The sequence below is a fragment of the Lactuca virosa genome, chromosome 9 (genome assembly GCF_052849685.1).
Source record: "Lactuca virosa cultivar CGN04683 chromosome 9, Lactuca_virosa_CGN04683_v6, whole genome shotgun sequence".
NCBI lineage: Eukaryota > Viridiplantae > Streptophyta > Magnoliopsida > Asterales > Asteraceae > Lactuca > Lactuca virosa.
In genome coordinates this window covers 297,956,846-297,974,009 of record NC_136434.1, presented here as the reverse complement: position 1 = coordinate 297,974,009, position 17,164 = coordinate 297,956,846, and the positions used below count along the sequence as shown (strand labels likewise).

The following is a 17,164-nucleotide window of genomic DNA, read 5'->3' as shown; positions in this document are numbered from 1 at the left end:
AATGGATAAAGTTGGAAACTTTATCCATTAAGTCACTAAGAAGAATCAGATCTGGAAGTATGAGCTTTGATATGTAAGGATTAAGCTCTTAATATAGAATTGTTGTGTCTGCCAGAGACCACGACGTGGCCAAGGAGTAACCCCGACGTGGTGGAGTCCAGACTCGCGATTGTTTCATTTGTACATTCCCACGACATAGTTAAGGAGGGTCCACGATGTGGCGATGCCCTGCATGTCTTATATTTTGTCCTGACATGTCCACCACGTGGCGAAGAGGTCTCTACGTCGTGGTGGACGTTGACTTTGCTAACCGTTGACCGTTGACTTTTGACCAGTTTGACTGGGGTCCAAGTAGTCAAACTTGGAGTATTTGGTTTGTAAATTAAGGATTTATCTCTTTTGGTGTAAGTCGACTCATGAGAGCGATGAGCGTAAGGTGTGAGGGTGTTGCTGTACTTCTCCGGTTCTTCAGTCAAGTTAGTTTCTCACTATGCTATGTATCCCATTGTATATCATTTGCATGGTAGGATAAAGGTACTGTTAGAGTACCAGTATGCTAGTTGAATAGGATAAATCTTTGTTATGCATGTACAGTTTAGGGCACTTGGTGTTTTGGTATGCTAGACTGGTAGGGTCTACCCTGTTGATCGTATGATACTGTTAGGAGTTATGTTTCGTTAGGATAACTGAGGTAGGCCAGTTTTCAGTATTATGTATGACTGACCAATGAAGGACTTAACTGAGAAGTGGTCAATGACAGGGTAACTAGGGAATGCTAGTTGTTAAAGGGTATGTATATGCTAGAATCTGTTATGTGTTTATGTTACATGGTTAAGTGGTAATGATATATTGGGTTCTATGTAGTTTAAGTTGGATAGCCTGAGAACTCTTGGTCTAATGCCTGATTGTGATGTTCTTTTCTGATTGTTGGCTCTGGTGTGAGTCATCTGTTCGATTGTCTATCTGATCCCTGACTTCATATGAATTTATGTATTATATGGAAGACCAGGATCTGTCCCCTATTAATTATATCAAAGACAAGGATCTAGCCCCTAGCAGTTGTATGGAAGACCAGGATCTGGCCCCTTACATTTGTATGTAAGCCCGGGATTTGGACCTCGGTATTGAAAGGAAATACCATGATTTGGCCCATGGAAAGATGTGATTGTAAGACTATGATTTGGCCCATAGCATTCACCCAGGGTTGGATCAGACCCGTTATTGCATGTATGATTGTTACGTATGTTTCTGTGGATAGGTATTTTGGTTGGTCGGTGCTAGAGCCGAACACTTTGTGTGGATGCATTGTATGCATGATGGAATATGTGGTATATTGGGTAACTCACTAAGCTTTATGCTTATATTTGTGGATTAAAGATTTTGCAGGTCATTCTTGAGAAGTGATCGACGGGACTGTATATACACATCGAAGATGTTTGTTTCCGCGGTATTGTAAAATTAACTCTGAGAATGTATTGTTTTAATCAAACAAATGTTACTCAATGGTTTTTGAAGAAAATGCTTAACTTGTTATTTTATTTTAAAATTGAAAAATCTCTTTGCAATTTTTGGGACGTTACAAGAACATTCTTCACCCTATACCTCTTGTACATTTAATGCTCCTTTTTTTCGTCATCGCCATTGGCATGTCACTAGTTCATTCCGAAACTGACAGGTTATCTTGGACCGATATCTTTTTGAGTATCGTTTGTCCGATGTATATGTTTTTTGATTTCCCCTTTCTTCTGTTTTGATTCTCAAGCCTCCGGTGGGTAAGGTAGGATTTTATTTAAGGCAACTTGACTTTGGTGTAAGGCTTCCTCCAAGCTCATTATTTCTTGTATTGCTTTTCTCTTATGACATTCATTTGATGTAGTTATGCCCTAACGTTGCATAGGAGATTATTGCTTTTGAAGTTTTTTGTGTCTCTTCGTGCATTCCTTTGGATGTATCTTTGTTTCGATACTTGTAGCACCTGAAGAAATATGGTGATTGGTACCCTTTTAGTACTTGTCATTTTCCACTAGTTTTTCATCTTCCTGGTACGAATAGTGGGTGGATAACGAAGTTTTTTTAGGGTAGATTTAGCTAGTGTTTGTCTACTCTCCGCTCTTGGGTCTCTATCAAGCGTGGATGATGAACTTCCATTAGCTCATGGTTTATAAAATGTTTCGTTACCGTTTTAGTCGTTAGTGCATCAAGACCTTCTACTTCCCTGAGGTTGTTGTTTCCATTTGTGGTATGAGTCCTATTTGGAAAGCTCGTGGTGAGAAGAATGTCTTATCAGTTAGTTCTCCCAGGAAAATAACTTTAAATGTGGTATTCCTTTCATGATTTGGCATTTTATTTTTAATCCTCTTGTATGATCATTAAATGCTTTCTTTTAATGCTGCTGCATTTATCCTTAAAGAGGAAATAAATGCACCTTTAGTCTTGATGCTTAGGTATATGGTGAGGTCAGGTCTCATGATATTGTTGTGGAAAGGACCATATCCACTAACACTTTACCGTTAACTCCTATTGATCCGGTCGGATTTCCTTTAAAACTTTTTGGGCTCGGGTAGGGGGGTTTTCCTTGGACCAAATTATTTCAGATGACAATGTTCCTCTGGAGGGCAGTTTCCCCATCTATTAACTGGTCTTGAAGGTAGTATTAAACATGGTTTGGTTCATTCACCTAATCAAGGCGTAGTGCCAGCTTCCATCAAGTTGTCATGTAGTGTTATTGGTAAACGCAAGCGCACATCTTCCATGGAAAATCTGGTGAGTTATTGCATGAGTTGGTTGACAAATCTTTGAGACCACTGAAAACAAATAACTTGTTCGTGATTTAGAATATTGTTGGTTCATCCTTTTGTGGTATAATTTTTTTTATATATACATTTTCTCATAAATAGTTGTCAGTTTGTCTTGATCGTATATGCTTGTTACAGGATCTTGTGATTGTTGTGAAATGTTGAGGGGAGAGATGACTGAAGCGCATCTTGTTATTGGTGAGGCACAAAATATTTTTTCTATTTTCAATGGGAAGGAACAATGGTTGTATGTGTTGGAAATAGGTGTCCAATGTCATAACTAAATTGGTATAACTTTGGGAATAATAACAAAGGCCTTTTCTGGGTTGCCCTCAAGAGCTAAAATAGCAAGAAAGGACTTTAGAGAATGAGGAAAATAGTTTATTAATATATTACATGTTAATAAATTAATAAGAAACTAACTAGAAATGATTAAGAATTAATTAAAATTAATTTGGAATTAATTAAAATTAATTTTGAATTAATTGGAGTTAATTCAAATTAATCAAGACTTGATTAAAGGTGTAGGGACTAAATGTTGATTGTTCAATAGTTGAGCAAGAGGAGCATTCTATAAACCCTTAAGGGGGTGCATGATTTTAGGAGCTCTTGGATCTTTCCATAATTAATCTTGGTAACAGATAAGGAAATGATTTGAATCTAGATTAAATCTGATTATTTAATTGAATCAAATCTACGTTGTTTGCAAGCTACATCAACTATATTAGAAACCCTCGGACCTTTATAAAAAAACCGATTGAGATTTTCCTATGGTTGAAAATTTCGGATCTCACTATCCTCTCTCTGCTCTCTTAAATATTCTCGGGTTTTAGACTTTCGGGTGTGAGCCATTAGAGACATTCTACTTTGGGTGCTAGTCATTCCAATAAGCAATCAAGAGTTTGAGATATTCAAGAGGAATAAAGTAAATACAATTTTACTTTAAAGGTTAGTAATGTTATTCCTTTTGATTAGTTTATATTCATGTTTTGAAAGTATGTTTCTATAATAGTAAAACCTAGACCTAGGGTGCATGTACACTTAAAATTATATTTGAATGCTTCCGTTGCCTAAATCTAGTGTAAAGATGCATAGAAATTCCATTAGTGGTATCAGAGCCATTAGGTTTTAGTTATGAGCACTAAATTGAAAAACTATGAAAATTAAAAATAGACGTGTTAATCGCAAGGGTGGCGTGCCTAGTGCAGTTTTTAGGGTTCAGATTTTTGCCTATAATTTCGAATTGTAGGGTTTATCTTTAGTTTTAAATATTATTTTAATCTGTTAAAATTTGATAATTAAACTAAAAGGATAAATATGCCTAAGTAATTTGAAATTTTAGATAACTATTTATAATTGATTGATTAAAATTTAATTATAGATAATTTGTTTATATCATATAATTTTAGATTATTTAAAGTGTACCCTTCATATAATTATATTAGTTTATAAAAGAATATATAAAAGAAAAAATAATTTATATATAATATTGATTACTCTATTTAAAAGAATATTACAACATGTGTCCTCACATGTTTAATTAATGATCGTTAGTCAAATCAAGACTAGGCCGCATTCATGAAGTCATGCTATAAGATAGGTATAAAAAACGACCTATAAAATGACCGTTGAACGAGATTCATTTTCCACTGCTTCTTTGTGTGGTGGATTTTCGTTAACTGAAAAGGTTTGATAGGACAATGTCTCGTTAAAAGTATAACATATAAAAGTACTAAAAACAAAATTCTCGTTCTTAGTTATGGAGCATGTGTGGTTAATCGACACATAAAATGTGAATAGTTTCTAATACATGAATAATGCATATTATTCCTTATTGTCTTTTATGGAGCATGTGTGGTTAATAGATACATAAATTTAAGACATAAGAAGAAGATGGTGTGGCACTTGTGGTTATGGTTTGTTGGCCGAGCGTGTGTTGTTAACCGACATGTCAGTTTGAGGACCATAACATAATCAAGGTTCATGCGTTTTTGCATGTTTGGATCACCATCTTATTTGTGATACCAACGTATCCCTGACTCAAATAGAGGATGTGAAAATCCGAGATTAATATGCCACTGAATGTTTCAATGAATCTCAAAATATATAGGACTTTCATAGTGATTTAAATTGGCAGGGTTCATTGCCTACCTAAATAATTTGGTGGTGTGTTGATGGCATCCCTCTACCAACTAAAAAGCCAAATATGGATCCTAGCCTTAGTGAATAATAATTAGGGCTGAGAAAATTATTTAAAGGATTAATAAAACAAACAATAATGAAATTAATTGAACGATGTTTACAAAATAGTCCACTAAACTCTAATGCGATAAAGACCTCTCAAAAGGATTAGCTGGAAGGATGATCGAATTCATATTTTGGAATAGTTCTTATGAAAAGAAAGACCATGTCTTAGTTAAAGCTCTTCCTAGGGTTTCTCTAACCACTACATTCTAAAATTTCTAAGAACAGTTATCAAATGAACATATTAAAGTGAAATGGAATTTCATTTAGTTAGAAGTTGACTATGGTTATCAACTTAGCTGACAAGGTACATATAATCAGTTAACTCTGATTTTGATATAAACAACTTAGAAATGTCTATTAAGGGGTTGAATGGATGTAGAGACCCTTTGGCACTAACATAGCCAATCATAGAAACTCAAAATCCCAATACTCCCAAAGTCACTATCATGAATAGAATGTAAAGAAAGGGAAAATCGTTGCCCACGTGTAAAAGGTCATTAGTGTTGAATTACCTAATTGGCCCCCAAACGCCAAAGACAATAGGAAGGCTTATTCTGAGACTTGTTCTGATAAACTATCATTCCCAAAATAAGAAAAAGGACTTAGAAAGCATTCATGCCCAATATGTCTGATGAATAAGATTGAAACACAGAAATGATAGTTTGAAAATGCATTTCGAGCTCATGCTACTATTCATAGGATCAAACTAAAACTTGTTCTCGCAAATGTTTGTCTAGAATAAGATATATGCGTTTCTAACACCATTAAAAATTACTTTCATCCTTGAGTATTTTACCAAGGATGATGTAACATACCAAAAACTAGGGTAAAAATTTCATTTTAATATAATCAAAATCCTCATTTATCCTTTATTCAAACATTTAGAAGTATTTCAAAATAAAAACAGTTATCAGAGTTCATTCCCAAAATCACGAATTGCAGAAAACACGGGTGTATGCGCTGCGATCAAGCCGAGCCCTTCCCTTTCGAACCGGAAGTACCTGAAACCATAAACCATAAAATGTAAGCACAAAGCTTAGTGAGTTCCCCAAATACCATATAGCATACATAACATACGAGCCATACATATCATACATACAATAGGAGGAGCTATGTGCCAACCATTGTGTCATACCCCCAAACCTGAACGGCGTAAACATTCAGGGATGGATGACTTCATATGTAGTATCACAACAAAGTACAATAGTAATCAAAGTACAATATTCATTACATTGATAAAACATAACTTTACATTCGTGTTCAGATCATTGAATATTTAACACCAAAAAGTATAAGTAAAAGACATAATTATATGGAACTCTGTCTTCCTCAAAACTTGTGGGGTACCTGTTTAACGATTTCCTGAAAATACAAGTAGTTTTGAAAAGAGTGTCAACAATTAAGTTGGTGAGTTCATAAGTATTTTTGTAAAATAACTCTGTCATTTGTTTCTTAAAAAAATAAGAATAGTCACCCAGAAAATCCTATATTTTCTGTTGTATATGTATTTGTGTTCTGAACTAGTATTATATAGTTTTAATTCACATAAAACTATAAGATGAATCTTTTCCCTGTAATAAAATAGTATTTTGTATCTTATACTATTATGAATTCTCTATAGAGGCCTAGGTTTACCATATGTAAAATATTATGTTATAGTTTCGTTATTTAATAAACTATATGAAGTTGTTTTGTTATTCATACACTAATCGCGTTATTCAATACCAATTTGTGAGTTATCATAACCATGCCTGATGACCTAAGCCTTGCCTGAAACACGACGTTCTTCAGGCGTCGAAATATGGTACGACAATTGTCACCACAGGTCTGCCGACCTAGCTGTTGCAAGCAGCTCTGTTGCGGGATTGTCAGTCCCGTATAGATCTATACACAAGTGTCACGCTCTCCCTCAAGGAGACTCTGGTTATAATTTTCAGGACTTTTGTTTTATACTTAAATAAGTACTTGAAGCGTGTCTCACAAATGTTATATTGACGGTTACATGTAGAATAAAGAATAATATCTTTGTAATAGATAAACCGTAAATCTCTAATAAATTATATTTAATATAATTTAAATATTTAATTTCGTAAGTTATTCTGAATATATAAAGCAATACATAAGTTCCATAAAGTGTATTAATAAGTGTGCATGAATCATAAATTATACCTATTATAATTTATATGCTTGTTTTTGTAATAAATCCCAAACTAGTAAAAATAGTATGTTTATTTTGATAAAAATAACAATTGTAAATTATTTGAATAATTTTGTTATTTATACAAGATTTCTTTGTATTTTACTTGTATTCCCCCCCCCCTAAAATATATAAAAATCATAAAAATGTAGGGGTATGAACTCACTTGATAAGTAGTGAATTGGGTAGCACTTCGTTGCTAGAAAAAGGCTTTACTGTTGAAAACCGGGCTTTGCGAGGGTCGGGTTTAGAAACCGAAAGAATCTTTTCTTGCGGACTTCTGGTGCGACGGTTCGGACCGAAGGGAGCAGAGAAGAACATGCGTCTCGCATGCGCAGGTGCTACGTGGCCGAACCCGGACCATGCACATGCGAATTTTCTCAGTTTTTGTGCCCCGAACTTCAAAAATTCATAAATTTCGCATACGAGCTCCGTTTTCGACGTTATTTATATGTGCGCATATGTGAGAATATACTCTACAACTTTCGTTTAGACTCCGTCGGCTAATTTTGATTTTATTTTTAAAATTATTTTTTTTAACAGACCGGGACAGGAAAATCCATTAAAAATTCATAACTTCTTCATCCGACGTCCGTTTTCGTCTGTCTTTTTTAGCGTTGTACTACTATTGATGAGACCTTAGATTCTCGTTTAGGTTGTGTAGGCTAAAAATCACTCGATCTTTATTTCGAGTTGTTAGTTGTATACTGCTATACCGAATCTTAGAAAAATCATAACTTCTTCATACGAAGTCAGATTTGGACGTTCTTTTTATGGGCATTCACGGTTTAACGTATACTACAACTTTCATTTAGATAGTTAAGGCTAAAATGCATTTTATTGAAAACTCACCTTTTACGTTGAACAGTGTTTTGCCGGTTTTGTCGCGGATCTTCGATAGGTCATAACTTCTTTGTTATAACTCGGATTTGGGCGTTCTTTATAGTTTCAGAATCCTTGTTAAGATCTCAACCACTTTATTCATCCCAAATAAGTTTATTTAATACTTTATTTTTGACGCTGCTTTTCATCTCAATTAATTTCTATTTTTGTTATTATTTCAAAATAACTTACAATAGTTGACCTAGATTATTACATTGATTTGAAATAACGGGTTGTCATACATAGTCTTGCCATTATGCCACGAGCCATATCATGGTCTTTCCTTTCCATGTCGGGGGGCCAAAACCCTGGGTCTTACAGACAAGTGGAAGGAGCCACCTCCTGGTATTCAATGCAAGCATCACAAAGAAAACTAGCATGCATTCTACAACTACTTATCTAACTAAATTCCAGAGTTTAGACTCTGGTATTGCATACAGTTTCCCAGGATCCACCTCCTGGTCTTTCATGCAAAATACCAAGGGCGACCCCCTGGTCTTCCTATAATGCATAAACCAAATGGGCCGGCATTGGTGCCTTCGATCCACAGTACAGTGAGGAGACTCACCTCGATAACTGAACCTACGAATAAATCTCAGACGGCTGGTCCGCTGAAATCCACACGCTAACAAATGCCAAAATAACAACCCATTAATAACTAGCTCCTGACTCACCCTATGAGTCCAAATTAGGGTAAAATACCTTTTTACCCTTCCTCCATATTGGCCCAAAGCCAAGGCCCAAACCACATGACCAAAAGCCCAAAATTCAAAATAAGCATCTAAGGCCCAATTATGGCCCAATTTTCCAAATTGGGCCCAACTCCTTTCATGGGCCTTCACCCAAGAAAGTCCAGTAGGGTCACACAAGTCCAACCACAAAATCTAGATGGCCCAACATGGCCCAAGACAACCAAGCCCAAAACCGAAGCCCAAAAAGAAGAAGTTCAAGTCTACTGAGTACGTGGGGCGTACTCAGCCTGTATGCTCAGCGTACAACATGAAATGCTTGTACGTGCAACGTACAAACTTGTATGCCCAACGTACTCACCAGTCGTGGCCAACATTCCAAAATAAGCTCTTAACCCATTAAGACTTTGATCCAAACTCAGATCTAACTTCCCCAAGGTGGTTAACCACATAAAGTTGCCAACTTTATGTGCATACATGGCTAAATGAGACTCTAGAACTCAAAGGGACTTAATACTTGACTTAATAAATGCATGGGACCAAAACCCCCATAAAGTTTGCACCTTTCTATCAAATGAACTCCCAACTCACACAGTCCTCAATCCAGACGGTCACTTGAGCCGCCCTTCCCCCCTACGGTGATGTGAAACTCATCCTAGTTTCACACCTGATTCCGCTCCCAGAAATCTTAACAGTTCTCCCCCACTTTGATTCTACTAAGCTCTCCCAGTACTCAAGGTTTGAAAGATTCCCAATCCATCTTACCCCCTTATGATTGCACCGCTGATAACCTGCACTTACTAATGCTAGTTTTCCATTACTAACCAATCCAAAGACTGCACCACGCAGAAGACCAGATGAACACTCCCCGATTAGTGGTTTAAATGTTCCATGTACTTCTGGTTTCAAATGGAAGGGCCCAATATGATCGCATAACATCCCTTCAAGATTGTTATGCACATTTCTTTGATTCACTCTGATTGTTTGAGAATACTTTTTACATTATTGATTTTGAAAACAATTGGTTTTATCACTTTTGAGTGTTCTAAAAAATGAAAAATTTACTAGTATTTGGGTTGTTTCAACCTCATTAAAATCACCCACACATAAAGAATGCCACCAAATAAACCTCTAGCTTACGAGCAAGCGAAATCAAAAGAAAAATTATCCCATATACTGCTAACTGTAAAAAAACTATGTACGTGTCATATTAGATTCTTATAAATAAATAAAATCAACACAACTTCTAGTACATAGCTCATGCATTTTTTTTCTTCGGATCTCTCCCAAGACCTTGAACATTCAAAGAATTAAATTTCATGGACAATCTTTACCCCCACTTATACCCAAAAAGTATATCTTTTAAAACCATAGTACAAGCTTTCATTAAATATCCTAAATCTTTTCCAAGATCATTGAATGCATCAAATTTTTTTAACATTGAAACCCATCAGGTGTTTTAGTTTTTCTACACAAGTCTACACGTTGTAGACTAGATTTCGCTAATTCGTCTTGTTTATCCTTCTCGACAATTGTATCTTGTACCCCCTCACTAATTTCTTCAACCTTAAATTTGTTCTCCCCTTTTACACTAGATGATATCACCTTCAAAATCTCAGCAACCCCATATGATTTTGCTGAAGGCGGTGCTGCAATGTGTATTTATATAGTGATAACTGCTGCTAGCAACAACCTTGGTTCTACTGAGTAGCTTGGAATACTTTTGTGGCAGCCTTTTGGTGGCATAACCAATCCTCTGTAGGTGGTGTAAAACACAATGGAAAGGAATGTGCTCCTAAATCTTGCTTATTGTTCCTATCTTCCTCTCTATTTGCATAAATAAGAAGATACAAACCAAATTGATAAGCTGACTTAGACTCCTCTTAATGCAGAGAAAAACTACATAATCATCATGTTTTTGACAAGCATTATCATTTTGTAGAACCGTCTTTTCTACCCCATTAGATTCCTTGTCATCCTTCCAAATTTCCACATGTACCGAATTGAAATCACCTTCGAATTCACTTCTCCATAGTCTTTATTTTCATGAGTTGTTTAATTGAAATCACCTTGGAATCCACCCTGTGACCTCTTTCATACGTACCATAAACACCTTGCTTTCAGTTATAATATTCAAAGATTATGAAATAAGAGAAAATATACCGTTTTGACACATACACAAGTGCTATAAATATTAAAACTTGTGTCATCCTTAACATATAATAAATCAACCCATCTATTTACAATCTTCTTGAAATTTAGAGATGACCAAGCCTTAACTGGCACACCTTCAATATCAAGCCACATAATACGTTGGTAACACCATAATTTTTAAAAAACATTTATTATCAATAAAATTATGCTTTTACAAAAACTTTCAAATTATTATCAGAGCTTACGACATTGGGTGTTAGAAAACAATATCATCAGCTATAGTAAAAGTGAAAAGGATTATACGACCTCATCTGGTTTAATTGTGATCCTTCTGGTAGCGTACTCTATCTTCACTTCCATACCTGAGTACATAACACAAACTATGTAAGTCCAAATACTCTTGAGTTACATGGGTTTTGACTTAGTAACACATTTAGTATAAATTCCAAATCTCTCATTTCTTTAATATGACATCATTATTCTAGTACAAACTTGCTCACACATTACTAGCATAAATCTAGTTTAGTATGACATCACTGCATTTTAACCCTACAGAGGAAAACCTATGGTTATTAGCTACTACTGTTTGCCAGAAATCTGTAAGGTCCGTAAATTCGGGCTAGACAGTTAAGATATAATAAGCGATAAAATGACATTTTGATAGAAGGTTAATTAGGATAAATAATCTTAACCAAAGTTATAATATACAAGACAAGGATTCCATACATATAAATAACTCTGAAATTTGACTTCTTCTTTGAAGTTATTCTTCTTCGAAGTTTCGGGATTAAACCGACACGACTGTGCGCGTCATAAAAAGTGAATTTTAGATAGTTTGCTTATTAGCCTAAGCAATCTAAACGAAAGTCGTAGTAATCGTAAAACCAAGATCATGCATATAAATAACGTCCAAATTTGACTTCGTATGAGGAAGTAATGATTTTTCGAAGTTTCAGCGTAGCAGTATTGACACAGAAATCGAAATTCAAATCGGTTGATTCTTAGCCGAAACAATCTAAATGAGAACTGAAGATATCATGAATATAAGCCCTTCAATATAAAGATAGTAGAGAACATAGTTCGTGAAGGAGATATGAATTTCACACAGACTTAAACAGTCTAAATATGAATTTTTGTTAGAGAATGAATTAGCGGTTGAGACTTTAATGAAAGTTATAGAGCTCGTCGAGAGGATTCTGGGGATATAAAGAATGTCAAAAAAGGAGCTTGTATGCGAAAGTTTTGTCGTCTGAAGATCTGCGAGGAAATACATGCGTTGGGGACGTGGCAGCACTGGAGTGTGCCACGCGGCATGGTCCCAGGCGATGTGGCAAGATACGGACGAGACACGTGGCTCCATGGGAATGTGAGATGTGTTACATTCTAGAAGGGTGAGATGTGGAAGAATCAGGTGGTGACTCGTGGCGAAAGAAGAATGGAGGCACATCATCAAAGGGCGCAGAGCGCACCCTCTGATTTCCTATAAATTGAAGCTCAGATCAGCCATAATCCTCACAACATTCACTAGAATTTCTCTATGGACAATCTCTCTTAAAAATACAAAATTTCTTAGAATCGTAAGGTTCTTAGGCTAGGCTCTGGAGGATCTGCGAATCCGAGAAATAGGAGCTTTCGGTTTCAGAGTTCTGTTCGTGCAATTTCCCGGTTTTCACTGAAATCTCTGTAAGTTAAGCTACACTTAATTTATTTCAAGTGTAACTTATATTTATGTTCATAGTCGTTATTATGAACCTATAAATAATAATTATCAGTGATTCTAAGTCACTGATTGATCTACTTGCAGGGATTATGACTAGGCTGGATTTAGTGAGGTGTTTAAAGTGGTATTTCCAAAAAGTATACTCTGTATACAAAACGGACACTACCTCCAATATGGTCCTACCTAGTTTTTCGTTACTTGATAGATCTTGATGTAGACATTGGGATTAGTGATGAATCTAGACTATCATTATTCAGGGTGAATATTAAACTAGGTCCTTGTGATAATTGAACTTAGGTCACATCAGAGGAAAAACTAAAGTATTAAGGTGAAGTTCTGCCCAAATTCCAAGGCATCGAATTTTATCAAGTGAGTGCATTGTTACTTTCATCTTACACATATATATGAAGTATTTAGATAATTAAGTGCTATGTGTGCCTATTATCTGTGATTAAGACCTTCTGTGTTAGATGAAATTATATGATCTGATTTTATTTAACCATATATGTATTTTTATACTTATAATATATGGGGTAGTGAAGGGTAAAGAGAGATGAAAATAATGATGAGAATCCGAGACTTTTATAGTACTACTGGACTAGCAATGTAGTCAACTAGTAGGGTATTGATGGTGACCACAGACTATTCTAGACAAGTCAGGTCAAACGTGGGCTGGTACACAACCTGTAGATGTTTATAAGTTAAACATGCACATGTATATAAGTTGTAGCTGTTTATAAGCCATACATGGGTAGGTTTACAACCGGTAGGTGTTAATCGATCATACATGGACTTGTTTACAACCTGCAGATGTTAATGAAATTGTTTGCGGACACACTACAAATAAAATTACATTTAGTGGCTCAAAGTTTTAGTGGCATTTTGCTTTTGTGCCACTATAACCTACTTTTAGTGGCACTTTTGTTTTGTGACACTATAAGTTTTAAAGATATAGTGACACTTTATATCTTATGACACTAATAACCTATTTTTAGTGGCATTATTAATTTTGTGATACTGTTTTCATAATTATTAGTGGCATAAAAGTATTATAATTTTTTTATGAATAATATGTTATATTTAATTTAAATTTGTATAAAATATGAAAAAAATTGGAAAATGTGAATTAAAAGCCCTCCTTTTTTTTGCCAGCGGGAAACTATTTTCCCCAAAATTTACAGAAACCCGATTTGTTTCCCTCCTATCTAAAACCCTCGACTAAAATGTTAACTTTACACGCTTAACTATCTCCTACGCTCCCAATTTCCATCGTCTCCCACCCATGCCCTAAATCCCTAATCTCCATAGCCATCGCCGTCGCCATCACTATGTATCCTCGGTATAACCTTCAAACCGTCGCCGGTCAACCTCTGCAACTTGCCACCACTTCTTGCCTCCATGTTCTACCCAGCCATCGTCGATTCAGTTTCCCCTCGCTAAAGAGTTTGAAGGTATCCTCCTTCCACTTTCCCTAATCACGTTTACATAACTGTTTTACGTGAATGATAATCAGATTCAAAAAGTTATACACGGTATCAATTACGTGATGAAATTCCTGAAGAGTTTGTGTCTGGAACTATGCCTTCATCCCCTTCTAGGTTCGAGCATCGCCGAGAAAAGTAATACATGGTATCAATTATTATTTGTTATCTGATTTTCAGTTTTTTCATTGAAATTTGTGTTCTCGGGTTTACAATTTTAGTTCTAATACTCTACTTCTTCTCAAATTATTAGATTTTAGGGTTTACAAATTTTGTTCTAATACTTTGCATCTGATTTCATTATTTCATAGCAACAATCATTGGAAATGGAATGCCCTGATTTCTTATTTTTTTGTGGTAGTTCCTTTGATCACTTAAATCATATTTCTAATTTTCAGAATTACTTCTTGATTTCTCATGTTTATGCTATTTACCCCCTTTTGGCCAGTAAAATCGAATTTGCCCATGTGCCTTGGTACCATGTTGCTGCTTGTGTTGGTTTTTTTTTTTTTTTACACTTCCATAGACCACAAGACCACAATTTGTTGAGGTAACTTATGTTTTTTTAGTTAACATATTGTTATACTAAATTTGCTCCGTTTTTTTGGTTTTTTAACTCTATGCAATAATGACTAGGAAATGAAGTTAGTTATTTCACTAACCAAGATCCCAACCAATATCAATAGATTACGGATCAACAGCCTACTAAAGAAGAATGTAATTTCTTAACTTATAATGTTACTATAGCATTGTACTTTTAACTTTATAAATGCCTTTCTGATACCTTTTGTAAAGTATAACCAGCAACTGTTTTTGGAAAATGTTTGAAATTATGTTCATTTATAGCAATGCACTTTATATAAATTAGAATTTATGAGATTTAAAGATGGTTTTTGGAAAACATTTGAATCTATACTCATTTATAACAATGTACTTTATAAAAATATTTTTTTTAAAACTTTTTGAACATACATTTTAGAATATGCTTGTATTTATGCTCATTTATAGTAGTGCACTTCATAAAATCCGTTCCTTTGACATTTTGAACATACATTCTAGAATATGCTTGTATTTATGCTCATTGATAGTATTGTACTTCATAAAAATCGGTTATTTTGACATTTTGAACACTTTCTACAATATGCTTGTATTTATGCTCATTTATAGTGTTGTACTTCATAAAAAATGGTCTTTTCACATTTTGAACATACTTTATGGAATATGATTATATTTATGCTCATTTATAGTAGTGTACTTCATAAAAATCGGTTATTTTGACGTTATGGACATTCTTTATGGAATATGCTTGTATTTATTCCTTATAGTAGTGTATTTCATAAAAATCGACAACTAAGTGTGACGCTTCTTTTTATATTAGTGGCATTATTACTATTATGAATTTGTTTTGGTTCTTGATAATTTTATGCTTTCTAATAACTCTCCTTTAGGAAATCGAAGAGCCTCATCTAAAAGCAACCATAAAAATGGTAATTACCTTTAACTCGGTTAACTAGGTGTGTACGCTTTTTTTTATATGTCATGCTTATTGGTGATATTTTACATGTTTGTATATGGTGTATTATGTATGATAGGCAATTGTTTGTAAGTTGGATGAATGAGAGAAGCAACTATACAAAGTTCGAGGTCATTCAAGTTTCGTGTTTCTTTCCAACAAGTTTTTAGTTCAATAGTATTATGTTTTAAGTACCTGGACAACATTTAGACATATTGTTTTTGAATATAGTTGTGATTTAAATGTGTTGAAAATAGTGTTTTTAGACAAGTTTGAATTGGTGTAATGATAGTTTGTTTTTGTTTATTATCTTAATTCATATTATTATATTATATTCCATTTAAATTAAAAAATAGAATCTAATTTATTAATATAAATTTTTTGTGTTAAAAAAATGCCATTAAAACATGAAAATAATAATTATTTTTTCAGTTAAATAGTGGCATAAAAATAGTGCCACTAAAACCAACAAGTAATTTAGTGGCATACTTGAAAAGTGCCACTAAAACCCAATTAGGCTGCAGCGACACAACCAAAAGTGCCACTAAAGGTCTTTAGTGGCAGCGCTTTTAGTGGCACTTTTTTTTGTGCCGATGATTGCTTGGGGATATTTTAGTGACACTCTTTTGATTTTTAGTGACACTTTTTTTGTGCCACTAAATGTCATTTTATTTATAGTGACAGGTCTACGACATGTAGGCATTGATGAATTGTATCGGACAGGTACACAACCTGTAGGTGTTACTAAATTATATATGGGCATGTCCCCGGCCTATAGATATTAAGCAGCCACATACGATCAGGACTACGTCCTATAGGTATGAATAAATTATTCATGTGGGTATTCTGTTCACCCCATGTTCATCTTCTTAGCATATATTGCTAAAGAATACCCGAGGCAGTATTGTTCACTTAGAGATCCTTTAGGATACATCCCTTGAGATCATCGGTCTAGGATCAGGGAGTGAGAATAACGGGAATTGGTAATCGGGTTAATTGTTCGATGTGAATTATATAATTCTAACAAATTGTTATAATATTGTGGGTTCAAAAATCCTATGTACTTACCAGGTTTTCCAGCCTGACCCACTCAGTTTCTTTGTTTCACAGGTAACGATATGAAGTATATGATGTTTGGACTTGATCAGAGATTAAAGGAAATGAAGGCCAGTAGATGTTATAAGGCCAATAATATTTACGTTTATGCTTATGTTTCTTGTATCAGTTATGACATCCTAAGTTAATCAATGAAAAAAATTTCTTCGGAAATACTTTTTACGTGAAACATTCTGCTATATAAAGAATACTTTGTTTTTAAATAAGCATAAATAAAAAGGTCTATTCTAACAGTGAAATTGGGGATGTCACAAAATCCATCCCGAAAGTTGCCTATGAGTGAGATATTTTCCTATCATGGGCTCCAACATTTATGAAACATTTGCCAATTATGGGATCCAACATTTGTGACACATTTTCATGTCATGGG

The 17,164-nt window shown here is 34.6% G+C and overlaps 1 long non-coding RNA gene across 1 annotated transcript; it reads left to right on the top strand.

Moving 5' to 3' along the window:
- The first annotated feature begins 14,803 nt into the window (after positions 1 to 14,803).
- On the top strand, positions 14,804 to 15,984 carry LOC145135656 (uncharacterized). Its single transcript, XR_013719948.1, has 3 exons — positions 14,804 to 14,882; positions 15,614 to 15,652; positions 15,758 to 15,984. It is a non-coding gene; the product is annotated as an uncharacterized LOC145135656 (long non-coding RNA).
- Positions 15,985 to 17,164: the final 1,180 nt, after the last annotated feature.